General features: G+C 38.6%; 1 long non-coding RNA gene across 8 annotated transcripts in view; it reads right to left on the reverse strand.

The window, feature by feature from the left end:
* The window catches only part of LOC144324308 (uncharacterized), a 253,334-nt gene that overhangs the window by 206,509 nt on the left and 32,061 nt on the right, over nucleotides 1-14,764 (reverse strand). Inside the window, exon 4 of one of the 8 annotated variants that reach the window (XR_013389844.1) lies at nucleotides 9,767-9,927. The exons of the other annotated variants lie outside the window; for them this stretch is intronic. This is a non-coding gene — a long non-coding RNA (uncharacterized LOC144324308). The remainder of the gene's footprint in view (nucleotides 1-9,766; nucleotides 9,928-14,764) is intronic. 8 annotated transcript variants of the gene reach the window in all.

Consider the following 14,764-nt stretch of genomic DNA (forward strand, 5'->3'; position numbering starts at 1 on the left):
CCCAACGCCATCACGTGAAGTAAATCCACTACTGCCTTGGGTTCTCAGAGATCACCATCTTTCTTGGCAAAATATCTTTCAAATCCATAGGCCAATAGATAAGTTCAGGTTATACTCATGAGTAGTCCAGCCCTGTTTTCTCCCATAAAGGCGTGAACAAATACATCCACTTCACACAGATCCTAAAACATCTCTAAGAATTGTAGACTTTCTTTAGAACCACAATAAAGTAATGTAATAAATGCACTGTTTGAAATTTTTTACTGTTTTATATATGATTCCTGAGAATAGAACTGTGACCCTTTTCTGTAAAAGTGGACTGTTTTCTTTTGTGCCATTTCAAATATATTGTTTTATGTCACTGTAGTTTCAGATGTTTATTTTTAATTATTCAGAGTCAAAAAAATGAGCTCAACTGGGAAACAAAATGTATGATTCCGCATGCCTTCAAAAATGCAAACCTGCAGCATTAACTGGAACTTTCCCCAGGATACTGTGTTTCAGTTCCAACTGGCTGCTAATTACTTACAGTGAAAGTGTCACACTGCTCTCCTTTCAGCACTTTGTTGGCCAAGTGTCTCTGGCAATAATCTCTCAACACATAAGCACCATTCCCTTTCATCACATTATTTAATCAATAAAGCAATGCCCTCGCACCAGCCAGGCCCAGAGCCATCTTGTCACAAGTGCTAAATAAATGAAACAAACACCAGTCCTGCTCTACAACCTCTCCATTAATAAACATGAATGGAGATTCCTTTAATACAAAATCCATCCTCTTGAATTTAAAACTGCACACATATGCACATTTATGAGGCTACAAAAGGAATTTTTTATTATGATGGTGGGATTAGACCAAGACCCACCCACACTTGGGTGAAGTTCTTTTGAATCAGACTGGGAAAGGTGCCCTTTCCGTGCTCTCTCAGTCTTGATTCTTCACGAGAACAGATGTTTTCTCATCTACTTCCTGCCTTCATGAAGCTAGCCCATGGAAGACCTTGGCAAGGTCTTCCTCACAGCCCGGAAGGAAGGGTTCCCTCCGCTGCTCAGTCTATAAAGGAATGATAGGTGAATCTGGGATACCCCATTTTCCTATTTCTCTCTACCACACCCCATGTTTTGGAAATGTTGAGCTTCTAAGGATAAAGTTTGGATCCCAATTCATTCTCTCCTATTTCTTATTGGTTATACAGTCACAGAAGAATGAGTCTTAGCCCGAGGCTCCCCCCAAAACTCTAAAGCCTATGAAGCCTTAAAAGAATGGGGTTAGTGTTTCCTCTTCTGTGTCTCCATAGTCTAACAGATCCTAGCACAGGCTAGGTAACAATGGGTGTTACATGGATAGGTGACTTGGTTGATAGCATCGAGAATCACCTTCTATGGAAGCTAGCATTTATTAAGCACTTACCACGTGCCAGTTAATTTAATCCTCTCATTGTATAGATTTTTTTTTTTAATGAGGAGCAAGGAGAATGAGTAAGTTATCCAGAGTCACAATAGGTGAGAGACAGAGCCAGTATTTCAACTTGCCCAGTTTAACTCCAAAGCCTGGTCCTTCTTAACTGTTCTGTGATTCTCCTCCCAAGTTTTATCTGACACATTGTGGCTTCCTAACTTTCTCTTATATGGTTGCATGGTTTTTTATATCAGGAGAAACACTAGCTTAAAAAAAACTATCAAAATAATAATAATTCCCATTGGAAGTCATTATTACTGTGTTCAGCAAATGGTAACCTCAATGACTGGGTGTACATTCTGCATGAGAATCTTTTGCTAAAAGCTATTGAGAATGCAAAGCAGGTGTTAAGATATAGTCTGACCTCCTTTGGACCACAAGCTACTAAAGTTCTCAAAAGAATTAAACTATTTTTACTGTATAGAACATGATTTGACCTATTAAAGTTTCTCTACAGCTGAAAATGGCTTGAAAAAGAAGTGCTAACTACACAGGAAAATGTTAATATTGGAATGGCATTTACGTTGAAATAGAATGTGTTCACTTACCTTTTTGAAAAAAATCTGTTATTTCCAATTCAAATCCTAACAGTTTCAAGGTCTGTTTTTGTTTGTTTGTTTGTTTGGTTGGTTGGTTGGTTGGTTGGTTGGTTGTTTTTTTCCCGTGGGCTGCTTGGAGTGAGCAAATTCTCATGATCAACTGACATTGCTATCAGCATTTCTAGTGTAAGCCAGCTATCATCAAGTTCTCTGGCATCCAGGAACCAGGAACCATGTTTTTGTAAATAAGATCACTCTGCTTCCATTCTGTTTTCCATGAGAAGACTAGACCCTCCACAATACTCCCATGTGTTCCCAAAGGGTTTCCTCTATGCAATTCCTATTCCTTCTGAAATTGAAATTGCCCTCCTTGCCCTCTGAGCTCAAGGTGAAGTCTCCATTTCTACTTTGTCACAAGCATGGGAGAGCTCCTCATCATTCATTACTAAAAGCACCATTAAATAAGGGCTGCTGTGTAAAATTGACTTTTATTAAAGATTATGGAAAAAAATTAGATTATACACAGATCAGAAACCAACTTCGAGTAGAATGTTTTATATCATAAATACATCCAATCATTCTACCATAAGTAACCTCTTAACAACTCTCTTTATCCCTTCAGCCCTGACCTTCAGCCATGTTCTCTTTTTTTTTTTTTTTTTAAGATTTTATTTACTTATTCATGAAACACACAGAAAAAGGCAGAGACATAGGCAGAGGGAGAAGCAGGCTCCCTGTGGGGGGACTCAATCCCAGGACCCCGAGATCACGGCCTGAGCCAAGGCAGATGCTCAACCACTGGGCCACCCAGGCGCCCCAGCCATGTTCTCTTTCTATAAGACTCTAACTCCATCTTTCCTCTTCTCTGAATAGTGCTCAAGCTCTAATACAACTCCTTCTTGAGTTGCCAGGAGACAACTGCCAAATTCTTATTATTTTATTATGTAAAGTAAATAAAGCACTTTCCCCAATATCTAGGTGGACTAGGGGGAAATCATTCACTTTTCATAAGCAAAGATTCTATAAAAGGATTTTTCTTACAGAAAGCAAAATCCTCTTTTCTGAAGGGAGCCATCTCAAAAGGTATCCAGCCACCTTTTAACATTGTTTTTCTCAATATCCTATTCTCAGAGTTCTAGGAGAAAATGAACAGAGCTTTTTCTGAACAGTCAAAACTTTCAGCAATGTGGGTAATTACTCTTTATCCTGAAATAGTGCTTTATTTAAGATACCTAGATGAAGTACAGCCTAGTTAAGTATTCTTTTCCTAAATAAAATGTAAATAGCTCCTCCTAAATCTGTGTGAAAAGCTAGTGTCATTTAGGATGAGTGCCACGCTGTCAGCACTGTTTAATAAATATTTGCTAAATAAATTGGTAATTGCAGTCACTTCCCAAAGGAAAGGTGACAAAAGGTACAGGTAAAGTAAAATTACTTTATTTTCACTCTAAGAGCAAAAACTTTAATAATTGCCCTGAGTCTGTTTTAGCAAAAATTAGGCACTTGGTTTTCATTAGGAAAGACATTCAGAGATATTTCTCCTAATGAAAATCTAAACCCAGGCCTTTAAAATGGCTTAGTGATAGTGATGATTCTTCAGAGAGCTCACCGGTTTCACGGCCCTATGGGACATGTTGATAATTCATTTTATAGGTCAAGCGCAAGTGCGTTTATTAATGTATGCTCTGATCTAACCCACATTGCAGGATTAACTTCACAGTGCTTGATCAATGATATCCAAATTAATGGATTCATCAGCACTGCCTATTGAGACACCCTCGTCATTTATATTGCATTTCTTACAACTCGTAATTAGGCATGTAATCTGTGCAGTCTCTATGTAGACTCTTGAAAAGAAACCCACATCAGAAGAAAGTGCAGAGATTTTTATTACCTTGAAGACTTTGATTCATCAGGGACCTCTGTTCTGTTGCATCAAGGCTCCCACATCTTGATAGGTATCTTTTCCCATCCTGAAGTTGTCCCTATCCTTATAAATCTTTCACTCTAAGATTATATGCTGTATCAGGCCTTTTCTGTGCCCACAAAACTTTTGTCCCTACTATTCCATGGAAACATTCACTTCCACAATCTTCTAACAAATTAATCACCTTTCATAGAATCTGGTATTACCGACAATCCACTCCTACCTAGACTTTTTCAACTACTCAACCCTAAGACATTGCCTTTCCAGATCCTCTCTCTGTCTTTCTGGTCAGAATTTATCTCTCCTTGTGATCTCTTTCTCTGGCTTATTCAGCCTTCCTCTAAGCTCTGCCTTTGCTTCTCAAACTCTTGGACCCTCATTTGTATCAATCCATCCCATTGGCTTCTACAGTCCTTTCTATGTACATGATTTCCACCACTTACAGTTTAATCTGTCAAAGAGGAAAGCAAACGTATAAAAAGAAGAAATAAATCCCCAAACACCATTAACAAAAGCATATACAAAAGAACCCAATTCTCCAGTTAAGAAGATTTTCATATACAATGGAATATCATTCAGCCATAAAAAAAGAAGGAAATCTTGCCATTTGTGACAACACGGATGGATTGTGAGGGCATTATGCTAAGTGCAATAAGTTAGAGAAAGACAAATATAAAGTAATCTCACTTATATCTGGAATCTAACAAAACAAAACAAAACAAAACAAAGCTCACAGATACAGAGAACAAATTGCTGATTGCCAGAGGTGGTGGACAGGTGGATGGGCAAAACGGGTGAAGGTGGCCAAAGGTACAAACTTCCAATTATCAAATAAATAAGTCCTAGGGATGTAATATACAGCATGGCGACTCTGTTAACAATCTGTTTTGTATATTTGAAAGTTACTAAGAGAATGGATCTTAAAAGTTCTCATTACATGAAAAAACAGTGTAACTATGTGATGATGGATGTTAACTAGTCTTATGATGATCAGTTTGCAATATATATAAATATTAAATCACCTTGTAAACCTGAAAACATATGTTATATGTCAAATATATCTCAATTACAAAACACAATTTTCGATGAAGATAAAAACAGATCAGTTACAAACTCAAAGGTTGAATAAACAAAAAAATTCACTTACACATATTTAAAAGAGGGTCACCTAAAATACAAAGACACAGTGAAAGTAATGGGAGCAAAAAGATACCTGGCCCAAAAACAAACAAGTAAACAAAAACTGTAGTTCCTGATTAATAGCAGACAAAATGCAATTTAGGGCCAAAAGGTATTTTGAAATATAGAAGGTCATTATATATTGAAAGCATTAATAATTTAACAAACTTTCAAGACAAAAAAATTACAAATTTGTTTATACCTATCAAAATAGCTTCAAGATATAGCAAGCAAAACTCAATTGAGATGCAAGAATAAATTAATAATGTCATAATCATAGTGAGAGATTTTTTTTGTGGATATAAACAGCAATGTATTTAAAATATGCTAAATTTACAAAGTAGATTATTAAAGCATAGGTACCAGATACTCCAGATTTCTTCATGCCCGAATATAAGCTGAACCCAAATCTTTTTTTTTTTTATTGGTGTTCAATTTGCCAACATATAGCATAACACCCAGTGTTCATCCCACCAAGTGCCCCACTTAGTGCCCATCACCCAGTCACCCCAACCCCCACCCACCTCCCCTCCACTATCCCTTGTTCATTTCCCAGAGTTAGGTGTCTCTCATGTTTTGTCACCCTCATAGTGAGAGATTTTAATAATCTTTTCCTACTAATTGATAAGTCAAGGACAAAATATCAGTATGTGGTGTATCAAATTATGCATATACACCAACTAAGAATGCACATTTTTTTCAAGCCCACATAGGGGATTTACAAAATTTGACCCTCTACTAGAAATCAAGACAAATTTCAACAAATATCAAAGAATATCTATCATTCAGACCATAATCACTGAGTAAATACTGTAAGATTGGTAGCTAAAGCAAAAAGCCCCATATATTTAGAAATTTTTTAAAAACACATCTAAATGATACATAGATTATAATTCTTACAATGGTAGTTTCAAAATATAATTAATAATGAAAATTCTACATATCAAAACTTGTGAGATACAGCTAATGCAATACTCAGAAGAAAATGTACACTCTTTACTGCATGTTTTTTTTTAGAAAAAGAGTGAAAATCAGTAACTAGCTACCCATCTCAAGAAATTAGAAGAACAGTAAGAAAAAATACAAAGTATAAGAAATAAAGTAATAAAAGCAGAATTTGGCGATATGTTTAAAAACAAGAAAAATAGTCCAAAAAAACTAAAAGCTGGTTTAAAAATAAGTAAGGCTAATTAGACAAACTATTAGCCAAAATGATAAAGAAAACAAAGATGAAAGGCAAATAAATAATATTTAATGTGAAGAAAAGGGAAACTGGTACAGAAATAGTGTAGTTTGATTGTTTTTTTAAGTAGGCCCCATGCCCAGCATGGAGCCCAACGCAGGGCTTGAACTCATGACCCTGACATCAAGACCTGAGCTGACATCAAGAATTGGATGTTCAGCTGGCTGAGCCACCCAGGCATCCCAGTAGAGATGTTTTTAATCAAAAAGAGTTCTATAACCAAATATGCCATTAAGTTTGCAACCTAAAGCAAAAAGGATAGTATCCTAAAAGCATATACCTTATCTGATCCATCGCAAACAAAAATAAAAATAAAAAACCTAAATGGATGTCTAGCATTTATAGCAGAGATATTTAGTACCTATTAAAATCTATACACCTTATCAGAACTGGGTGAAGAAACTAAACCAAACTTTTCTTGCAGGTAAGGGAACTAAACTTCACAGAGATGAAACTAGCAAGTCGCCCACACTAATGGGGTCCTCTATGAGTCAGGTACTATGGTAAATACTTCGCAGGCGTTACTTCATTTCATAACAAGAAACCTATAAAAGAGCACTCACGTTTCCATTTTGTATATGAACTAACTGTAGTTTATAAGAGGTAAATACTTGCCCTGAGGTCATGTAGCTGACATTGAGACTCAATCCTAGACTCATCTGCCTCCCACCTTGTTCTCCTAGCCACAACGAGGGTCAGGATGCATGCAAAGTAAAGTATGGGAACGTAAAGACTGCTAACTCTGAGAAACGAACTAGGGGTGGTAGAAGGGGAGGAGGGCGGGGGGTGGGAGTGAATGGGTGACGGGCACTGGGGGTTATTCTGTATGTTAGTAAATTGAACACCAATAAAAAATAAATTAAAAAAAAAAAAAGTAAAGTATGGGTGATACCCAGTCCCCACCCTTCCCCCCAAAACTGTTTTTTCCCCTATCACACTGTCTCATTGAGGGTAAATTGTTGAGATATAGTAGGGATTATAATACTAACACATCTTAAGTATGTTGCTGCACACAAATGCTATATAAGACAATTTTGCTGGCAAAAGGAAATCTCCCATTTGCAAAGCAGCACTGATGACGAAACGAGCAGCTGAAGGACATGTCCATGCTATCAGATTCTTCCATGGAGAGCATAAAGTAAGATTATCGAGCTCCTAACTAGCAACTTCTACTGCTTCTGAGGCACTCTCCTGTGGTTAGCAGAATCATGCCCCCCACCCACCCAAAGATGTCTGTGTCTTAATCCCAAGAACCTGTGACTACATTATGTTACATGGTAAAGGGAAATTAAGGTTGCACGTGTAATGAAGGTCGGTAATCAGCTGATCTTTTTTTTAAGACTTATTTATTTTATTCATGAGAGAAACACACGATGAGAGAGAGAGGCAGAGACACAGGCAGAGGAGAAGTGGCTCCCCGCGGGGAGCCCAATGTGGGACTCAATCCCAAGACTCCATGTGGTACTCAATCCCAGGACTCCAGGACCACGACCTGAACCTAAGGGAGATGCTCAACCACCGAGTCACTCGGGTGTCCCATGATCTTAAAATAAGATGTTCCCAAATTATCTAAATGGGCCTTATGTAATCTCGGGGGGTCTTTAAAATGCGAGAGGGAGACAGAAGAGAGTGAACCAGAAAGATAACAGCCTGGGACAAGTATGGCCTAATGTTATACAGGCTTTGAAGATGGAAGAATGGGGCCAACAAGCCAGGGCAATCTCTAGAAGCTGAAAGAGTCACAGAAATATGTTCTCCCCTAGAGACTCCAGAGGGAACGCAGCCGAGCCAACCCTCTGATTCTAGCTGAGCGAGACAGACACGTGTAGGCCTTCTAATCTGTAGGACTGCAAGATAACACATTTGTCTTATGTTAAACTTCTAAGTTTGTGATTTGTTACAAGACTAATAGGAATCGAATACACCTCCACGTAAAGCAATACAGTGTCATGATCAGGGGCAGGGTCTATGGTGATCCAGAGATGTCTACAAAATGATCATACACAAGGAAGGCTCTATCTAGCAGGGACGCTGTCGCTTCAGGTTCAGAAAACTGGCTCTTCTGATTACATGAATGTAAACACTCCAGAAGATGAATTAGAACACGCTTTTGAGCAATGCTAAATATATTTTTAAATGGTAATCTTCATCAAAACAGTCTAAGTGATCAAAAGAGATATTTCATGTAAAGTACTAAACAATAATATGTATCAATGAATATTAGCTGCAGTTTTTTTTTTTTTATCCCTAGCCACTATATCTTGAGTACCTATAGTGTTTATATACATCGTCTCTAAAACTTTAAGCAACCATGCAAGGTCGATATTATCTTCCTCTTTCACATGAGAAAATGAAAGTTTAGAAAGATTAAGAAAGTCACCCAAGCTACCCAGATCATAAATCAGTTTTGGAATTAATGTAAAATTGCTTAACATATACTAGGGAAGAATAAAACTCACTATAATACATAAATTATAGCATGTTTAAGAAACATCAGTCATTCAGATTTCAAATAATTCAAACTACCAGACAGACCTGTTTTCTGTATCATCAAAGAGAGATTGCAAAAGTGAAAATGAAAAAAAAAAAAAAAAAGAAAAAAAAAATCTGCCTTCTGGAATATTACTCAGCCATGGAAAAGAATGAGATCTTGGCATCTGCAATAACGTGGATGGGTCTAGAGTGTCTAATGCTAAGTGAAATAAGTCAGAGAAAAAAACAAAACCATAGAAAAACATAATTCTAAATGTGGAATGTAGGAAACAAAACAAAGAAAACAAAAGACAAACCAAAAAACAGACTCTTGACTTTAGAGAACAAACTGATGGATACCAGAGGGCAGGTGGGTGGGAGGATGGGTGAAGGTGAGGGGGATTAGTTACTGTGATGAGCGCTGAGTAACATAGAGTATTGCTGAATCACTGTACTGTACACCTGACCCTAATCTAACACTTAATTTATACTGGATTTTTTTTTTTTTTAATCTGCCTTCTGGTCTCTGCCTCAAACGTGTCTCATTGTGAGATCATGGACAAGTCTCTGCATCTCAATTTCCTTGTCTGGAAAAACGAAATGAGGAAATTAAAAACTCACTGTCGTCTCTCTCAGCTCTTCTCTTCAGGGCTTTAAGATAACACAGGTACTAGATAAAGAAGTACTAAAGCCAGAACCATCCCTACAGCCCTGCTCCTTTTTTCCCAGGGGATATATTCCAAGTGGGGGTGGATGGAGGAGAGCCTGAAACCAGGGATGGTACAGACCCACGTGACCTACATAACTGAAAAGTTTAATTTATAAATTAGACATGGCAACAGATTAGCCACAGTCCCAAAGGATAACATAAAACAATGATAACAACACCCTGTAATAGGTTATGTGACTACGGTCTCTCCCAAAACACCTTATCATAGTGTCCTCACCCTTCTCACGATGATGTGAAATGATCAAACGCCTGAGTGACAGGAATGACGTAGGCTTTGTGACACAGCCTAGGGTAGGGTGAGTCTTCTATTGGCCTTCTGATGATTCATCAGAAGGGGGGTCATCTGCCTCCGGACCGCGGTTGCCAGAGTAACCGACACTGCAAAAACAAAACCACAGATAAGGGGGCAACTACCCTTAATAAAGAGGATTCAAAGTCCTCTTTATTAAATTTCCAGAAAAGAGTGTTTTATGTGTTATGAATCACTGATTTTGTCCAGGGCCCCTTTGTTGTGTTTTGCTAATGTCTATTATTTACATGTGATATAACAAAACGGATTTTGTTCCTCATCAATAAAAATCCTCCAAGTTTTAGCCCTAGAACAAAAACAATAAGAACTCAAAATGCTCAGAGTAAGAAAGTGCTGGTCAGTAGGTCAAAATTACCCCTTTTGCCCAAGGAGGTTTCCAGTCCCACCAACCAGCTATCAATCCAACACCACACACCAGTCTTACAAAAACACATTTTAACATGAGTATTGAATTTAAAATAAAATATATATCTGTAGGTAAGATAATCATATTTTACATCACAGGCCATAATTTTAATTAAAGCTGGCATATTTATGCTGCTATGATTTAAAACATTAACTAAGTTGGACAAGGTCTCAGATCTTAACTACACCCGACCTGTTTGTGAGTTTTGGCACTCCACATTTTAGGTGTGTTATGAAGATGACAATGTGCCAGTCATCCAAGCTGTCAAACGCCTGCTAAAATCTGTTCAGAGCCAAACTCATTTGCACTCGGATGAGCACATCCCAAGAAGTAATCACTTAAATACCTACAGTCTCAGGTGCCACGCATGGCTAGCAAAGCAAATTTTATAACAACCCCAGGATAATTTTTCCCAAAGTGCTGAAGTAATTCCATAGACTAAACCGAGGTAAAGAATTATGGGAGCTATTAGTAACTATAATTATAGCATACCAAACACTCACAGAATAAAGCACTGGGGTCAAACATGTCAGCAGTTATATGGTTTAAACATTCTTCTAAAACAACTCGGTTAACACATTTTGAAACACAATAGTAAAAATATGTCCCCCGTTTGATAGAAAGGACACTTTTACACACTGTGAGTGGCAGTTTAAACTGATAAATATTTCTGACAAATAATCCAAAGATATGCATCATGAGGTGTCTTAATGCTTGTATACTTTGACCCAGTTATCCCAGAAATAGGGCCTACCCAGGTGAAGAGGGGGTGAGGGTAACTGAAGTGTCTTCTAGGCAGGGGGAACCTCATGTGACAAAGTAGGAAGTGACAGAAAGTCTTTTTTTTTTTTTTTTTTTTTTTTTTTTTTTTTTTTTTTAGTGACAGAAAGTCTAAAGATCTTTTCCAGAATTGTAAATACAGAAAGTCTCCAGCGCTCAGGAGTTTTATCTTCACAAATTTGGCTCCTCCAAGCAACCATGAAGGGGACATGTAATAGTCTGTAATGTTGCTGAGGTATGACCATATCCATATCCAAATTGGGAACACCTCCTTGCCAGTGAGTATGCCAATGACTGTCTGTCATGTAGCATTCCTCATTAGGGCTTTGTGGGGCAATTTATATTTATGGGTACACTTCATAGTTTATGGGGGAACATTGTATGCTATAGTGGTATTTTGAGACTTTGGAGTCCATGGTGGTCTTTCAAAATGAAAAAGGTCTCGATTTGTTTGAAATGGCAGTAGGAACAGAAGGATGTGAGAAGGTGATGAGAAAAACAGGTAGGCAAAGGCCTACTCACGAACAGTAAGGCATGGTCTGCTATGAAGCTGAGGCACAGGGCAAGCTGCATAAGAACCTTGTGATGGTCAAAATTAAGAGAGGCTGCTGTGGAGAACGGGAGCAGATGGAGGCTTTCAACAAGAATTGCCATGCACTGCCGTGCGTCAGTCTGAGGTAAGAGCAGGTGTTGGCTCTTAATTCCAGGCATTGGCCTGTTTTTATAAACTTCCAAGCTAAGAGTTCTACATTTGTAAAGTATCACACAAAAGAGGAAATGACACAAAAGGAGATGGTATGCAGCCCACGAAGCCTAAAATATTCACTACACATCTCTTTACAGAAAACATTTGCCAACCCAACCCCTGAGTCACAAAACACAAATATGTAGAGCTGCTTCTCCGTGGCTTCTTGAACTTCTGCGTTCAACAGCCTGCAGCACACAGGTTACAGGGATTGATTGATCCACATGGGAACTAAAGGGATTAAGGGAGAAAAAAAAATGATAATCGATGTGTTGGATTGTGGGGACTAGGCTGGTCAGAAATAGAAGCATAGACAGAAAAGGGCTGATATATTCGTGGAAGGGGAAGAATAAATGGGTTGGAGTTCTGAAAAATTGGTGCAATGAGAGGAAGAGCTTGAGGATAATAGGGTATGAACTCAGGGTAGGGTATTTGGTCTACTATTTCAGGGATGACTCAGTTCCAAATTACGTCAAGGAGGATATGGGCTTGGGAATGAGCAGCGGAAATGGAATTCAGGGAGATGGCTAGAGCTGAAGGGGGGAAGGAGGTTTAGGTTCAAGTCCTGGATGAAAAGTGTCCATATGGTTACACATATGGGGATGAAAATTTAAATATAGGAAGCCAATGTGTTTTATTTTCTCTGTAAATCAGCCACCATGGCTGAAGTCACTGCACTCAATGTGAAGCCACTGAACCTGAAGTTGGGAAGAAAAATACAATCTGTTCTCGGGAGGCCGAGGGAGTCGGCTCCAGCACACCACTGAGGCAGACAGTGAATGATACCTCAAGAAAAAAGAGGATGCCGTGTTCAAGAGCTTCAACCAAAGAGGGGGAAAAAGGATAAGACAATTGATCTAGTTCTGGAATGAGGAAAACAAGAAATGGAGACTAAACAAGACGTCAGAATGAATGTTATATTCCAAATATTAGTCCTTATTCAGACTCTTAAGGGGTGCCTGGGTGGCTCAGATGGTTAGGTGTCTGCCTTTGGCTGGAGTCGTGATCTCTCCCGGTCCTGGGACTGAGCCCCATGTCAGGCTCCCGGCTTGGTGGGGCATCTGCTTCTCCTCTCTCTTCCTCTCCCCCTCCTCATGATCTCTCTCTCTCTCTCTCTCTCTCTCTCTCTCTCCCCCTCTCTCTCACACTCTTTCCATCCTTCTGTCTCAAATGAATAAATAAAATCTTTTTTTAAAAAAAGAAAGAAAAAGCAAAACTCTTAAATGGTCTTATTAATCAGCCAAGGAGCTTTGTGTGGATATTGGACACACAACAGCTCTTCATTTTCTTAGGAAGATAGAGAATTAATTGATCAATATTATTAGGATTGTTTCTGAACCTTGGAGCTGATGTTCTAATTGTCAAATCAAGTATTCTAGCATAGCTCTGGTCATTCCATCCCAAGAAGGGATGTACACACATTGGAGTAAGGGGGAAAAAAAGGAGAAACGTCTAATATATATATATTTTTTTAGAGGAAACCCCCTTCTCAGTCCTGAAATAACAGGACTTATTCCAGTAAGGTTCCCATTTGAGGCAAGTAGTGGAAAAAACTTACCCACCAAAGGGAAGCTCTCTGTGTATATGCTCCTTTATCTTGGAGAAATTCAATATGCTTTATGCTCAAAAACTAGGAAACACATACACACATAGTCACCACCACAGAATATCTTGGGTAGAAAATAAAGGCCCTTGTAGATGAAACATTTTTTGGTTGGGAAGAGAACAATCTCTATTTCTCAATATATCCATCAGTACACCCTAAATTGTGTTGAAAATATCAGCAGTTTAAAACAAGTCTATTGCACATTTACATCGTATCTCAGCAACCTCAGAAGCAGGAAAAATGTAATGAGCCATTGGCCAGTGAAGCTTGTGAATGACACTAACACGATTGGTCCATTTGTGTTTCACTGGCCAGAGAAAGTTATTTGGCTACTCCTCAATTCAAAGAAGTGGAGTGTTTTATTCTCCTTTAGGGCCTGAATATTTCTAAACAATTATACAGACTACCATTTTTAGCAGTCAAAATTTAGTAGTTCAAAAATTTTATCTTACTGCTTTAGAAAAAAAAAAAAAAGTCGATGAATTTTGGTTTCACATGAGTATATCTACTAGTGGTTAGAAGGGCCTCCAAAGTAGATATGAAAGACCAAGAGTGGATGTGAGATTGAGGGCGAAGGAAATGACGGAGCCAGGGGCCAGTGTTGTTGATGAAGGTGGATAGATGGACCAGTCAATGAGAGTCACTGGTCAGCATCCGAAGAGAGTAAGCCTCAAAGTAGAACAATTTTTTTTTTTTTACAATAAAGTACAAGTGAATAGGCCTAAAAATTAGAGATTGCTTCTACTTTCCTCCCTGTTGTTCCTCTGATCATGCTCATGAAAGGAGCAGCACACTTGGGGGAGACTTGCTTTTATTTTAGTCATAGGCAAGATCTATGGAGAGTTACAGATTAAGGAGAAGACTCATTCACTACGTAGCAGGGGTTTCCCTAGGCAGAGAGCACAGTGTAGGGGAGAAGGGCAGTCACAGGCACAGGGAGAAAGGACCAGAAAGAACAGATGGACCAGAGAGGCTGGCATTCAGAACACAGCGAAGAGCAATGGGAAAGAGAGATTTGGAGCAAGTAGCCAGTCCCAAGAGTCCAAGTGAACCCCAAGACTAAGTCCTAGTCCTGCACAGGCTGAGATTGCAGGTGGTCTCATAAGCCTGGGGGAATGAGAGCTGCTAAGCCCAACACAGGCCTCAATTCCAAGACTGACATAGATCTCGACCCATCCTACAGAAGCTTCGGCCTGGCACTCAAACAATGGGGTAAAGCAAAGAAAACCCCTCAGCTAGGAAAACTATCCCTTGATGCTTCATTCTTCTTTGCCCTTTCATTCAAATTCAAGAGTATATATAGTTCAGGTCTGCAGAAGGATCTTCTATAAGCTTCTAAAAGCTTCATAGAAATTAAATAAATAAAAA

The sequence above is a fragment of the Canis aureus genome, chromosome 11, assembly GCF_053574225.1.
Source record: "Canis aureus isolate CA01 chromosome 11, VMU_Caureus_v.1.0, whole genome shotgun sequence".
Classification (NCBI taxonomy): Eukaryota; Metazoa; Chordata; class Mammalia; order Carnivora; family Canidae; genus Canis; species Canis aureus.